A 4394-nucleotide genomic window follows, 5' to 3' on the forward strand; every position below is an offset into this window, starting at 1 on the left:
ATCTCGAGTAAACTCGGATATATATATATATATATATATATATATATATATATACAGTTACTCAAAAAAAGATAGTAAATTCTGACAGATATTTACGTAATGCTGTTTTAAAATGCTAGCCGTGATAATGACATTATAATAGGGTGACCAGAAAGTAATGTCGTTCCGGCTCATTAAATATTTGTTAGTCTTAAAAACCAATTAGTTATTTTTCGACCCATTTCGATTCATTTTTGATCCAGCATTGAAAGGCTGTTGGTAATTAGGGTGAATCCATTATTGATTAAAAATAATCAATTGATTAAAAATAATCGTGTTTACAAATATCAAATGCACCGAAAGACATTACTTTCCAGTCCCCCTAATAAATCGAAATCCCCCTAATAATAATTGAGAAGGAATTTAGTTTAGAAAAGATTATGTTATCTGGTTTGAAATTACAAACTAATTTCACATTAAATGCAGAAATTACACGAATTATCTAAAATTACTTCACTGAATCGATTCATTATAAACAGAGGAAACAATTAAGAAATGAAACGAAACAATATTAATTCAGCTTAAAGAGGAAATAATAATTATTAACACTAATTGGATTTGTCAAATTACTTCATGCATCTCCTATTATGCATGAATTTTGTTCGCCTTAAGCTATTTTAATTGCGTTCTGTATGCATTGCATCTGAGTTTTATTTTTTAAGATACACAAATGACAATACCATCTTTAATCCAAATCGATTTTAGATATGGAAAAAAATATTTTTTTCTATTTATTTAATTGTTTCTCTGTTAATTATATTAAATTATTTTACAAGCTAAATCAGATCGATTTTAATTGAAGACTTAAATTATAGTTTCAATTTAATAAGGGAAGATGTATAATGATGCAAATGTAAACAGACGAAACAATAGTGCAAAACATAAAGACCTTCATTTCCGCGTATGAAAATCAACAATCAATAAGAGTTTAAATCATTAAAACCATTTTTTTTACTCAAAGCTTATGGATTAGCAAATAAGTGCAAAACAAAGGAATAAAAAATTTACTTTATAGAATAGTAGTTTTTCTGTGTTAATTAAATTTAAATTAACGAAATTCTAAATATAAAAGGGTTTTAAAATTTATTTGAGGATTTTTTAAGTTAATTTTTATGACATGTTTAAGGCAATAATCAAAAACGAAAGCTCTTATGCTTAAAAAAAAGTTTTTTTTCAACACCATTAATTTTTCTTCCTTTTATTTTATTTTTTAAAATACGTACATCAAAATAAAAATCAGATACAATGGTAAAAAAAATTGCAACTTTTTTACGTATTGTGATGGAATTAGGAAATTGATAAAATAGATTTTAATTATAATCTGACCCTTACACGTAGATGTGATGATTTGAATTGATGCAATTTTGGTAAAAGTTTTGGATTCACAATAACATTATACTCTAGTGCAATCGTTATGTTTCAAGCAATAATCAAAAGCGAAAGCTTTGATGTTTAAAAAAAGGTTTTTTATAATACTATTGATGTTTCTTCCTTTTATTTTATTTTTTAAAATACGTACATCAAAATAAAAATCAGATACAATGGGAAAAAAATTGCAACTTTTTTACGTATTGTGATGGAATTAGGAAATTGATAAAATAGATTTTAATTATATACTCACCCTTACACGCAGATGTGATGATTTGAATTGATGCAATTTTGGTAAAAGTTTTGGATTCTCAATAACAATTCACTCTATTGCAATTGTTATGTTTCAAGCAATAATCAAAAGCGAAAGCTTTTATGTTTTAAAAAAAGGTTTTTTATAATATCGATGTTTCTTCCTTTTATTTTATTTTTCAAAATACGTACATCAAAATAAAAATCAGGTACAATGGTAAAAAAAATTGCAACTTTTTTACGTATTGTGATGGAATTAGGAAATTGATAAAATAGATTTTAATTATATACTGACCCTTACACGTAGATGTGATGATTTGAATTGATGCAATTTTGGTAAAAGTTTTGGATTCACAATAACATTATACTCTATTGCAATCGTTATGTTTCAAGCAATAATCAAAAGCGAAAGCTTTGATGTTTTAAAAAAAGGTTTTTTATAATACTATTGATGTTTCTTCCTTTTATTTTATTTTTTAAAATACGTACATCAAAATAAAAATCAGATACAATGGTAAAGAAAATTGCAACTTTTTTACGTATTGTGATGGAATTAGGAAATTGATAAAATAGATTTTAATTATATACTGACCCTTACACGTAGATATGATGATTTCAATTGATGCAATTTTCATGTGGTATGGGTAACTGATTTCGTAACTTCAATTGTCTGTAATTATTATCTGTCTTAAATTATCTTCCATAAAGTACAAACTTAAAAAAAGATATTTAATCTGAAGGAATTTGAAGAAAAAAAATCAAATTCGCGCATCAATATTTAAATCTCGTCTCTTTTAACTAAAAGTGATTTTATTTCGTATTAAATCTAAACTTAGTTTTTAATTTTACAAAAACTTTCCTTAAAGTATTTTAAAGAAGTTATATTTTTTATCGTTGAATGTGGTATTTCATGAATCAAAACCAATTATCACCCTTTTATTCAAATACTCTCTTTTTAAATTCTTCTTTATTATTCAAGAGGTAATTTATCTCTTCTGGCATTTGAAAAGAGCCTTTCATGAAAGAACTACTGAAGTACTTTTCATAGAAAGTAAGTAAGAACTTAAATTTCAATAGACTATTCCAGTAAAGTGTTCAAAATTTTAAAAATGTAGTTTATTTTATTCCTTTTTTGTTTTTTCGAATCAAAGCTTCTTTTCTTATTACCCAATCTATAACAATGAAAAAATAATACTTTTACGAATAAATTATTTACTTTTTAATTTTAATTATTTTACTTGTATTTCAATTATTATCTAATTCTTAATTTATCAGTGCCACCAAATAAGAGGCGTGACATTTTTACTTACTGCGTACAATGTCACGCATATTTACCATATACGCATATTTACCACGCATATTTACCATATGTATATTTACCTTTCACCATATGGATAATCCAAAAATCATTATTTAAATCATTTCAATTATGATCATATTTGAAGATACTTAGGATTAATTACATAATTATAATGAATGCAATAATGAATTATTATAATTTTACCATGTGAAATTGTGGTACCATTAACCACCTTTACTCATCTGGCTCACAATGGGCTGTTGTGGGAATATATTACTTTACATTTTATATCTTGTGAAGAGTTAACATGAAATACATCCAGACCGTTAAGGGTTAAAAGATTATATATTTAAAACTTTTTTTTAAAGTAATTATTTTTCCTCAAGCTTTTTTACAGACTTTTAAGTTGATAAAACATATTCATAAAAATATGCTGTATTAATTAAATTGGGATAACAATTTGTAGGTCATGTTATGTTTTCAAGTGAATTTCAGCTAATTTTGGATAATCAATAAATGTATTTAACTACTGTTCTTATCACTTTTATCATTTTTACAGCCTTTAATATTTATTTAGTTTGTTATGCTGCCTTATTTCTCAAACTATGCAGTCTAAAGTGTATGACAAGTAAGCGCAAACAAATTAAACCTACAAACTTAATACTAAGTGGCTAAACTGTAATATTATCGTGTATAATAATTGCGAGCTTAGTTTTAGAATTCTCTAGTTTCTTTTTTTTTCATTTTATTACTATTTTAAGAATCATTATAGCAGCAATTTCTAAAACTCTCAACTAAATCTGAAAACATATATATGCGATTACTTTAACTCTATATACGGAAATAGTGATGTTTCGTTTTACAAAAGTTATTCTCGTATCGCTAGAATAATTTGAATAAAAAAGCTATACATAGGATATGGAAGTGAATTAAGGAATAAAAATATTGAAATCAAGGCTATTTTCAAAAGTAAATTGGGTAAGAATTCTTTTTCGATCATTAAAAAGAGATTTGAAAAAAAGGCTTTAGTTTACAGAGATATTTATAAAAGTTCGTTAAAAAGATATTTTGTCGAAGTCGTTGAAAAAAAATTGTTTTTCATGCAAGTATTGAAAAATAGATAATTGTATGTTGCAGAGTCGTATTTAATTATTATATACAGATTTTTGTAACATACTTTGTATTTTGTAATGGATGTCTGTAAGTTGAGTCACGGGGTTATTTCGAAATTATACAATCTGCTTTTAAAGCATTGCAAGTATATAATTTTGATGCATAAGAAGTTCCACTGTTGAAATCTCAGTAGTATTGCAATTAATTTAATTTCATTCAGGTTAATTGTTTTATAAAAAAAGGACGAAGATACCCAGAGAAGAAATATTTTTCTTATGAAACTTTTCAATGAGTCATATCCATCATTGAAAAAACAATTAAA

Source organism: Parasteatoda tepidariorum, chromosome 6 (assembly GCF_043381705.1).
Source record: "Parasteatoda tepidariorum isolate YZ-2023 chromosome 6, CAS_Ptep_4.0, whole genome shotgun sequence".
Lineage (NCBI taxonomy): Eukaryota > Metazoa > Arthropoda > Arachnida > Araneae > Theridiidae > Parasteatoda > Parasteatoda tepidariorum.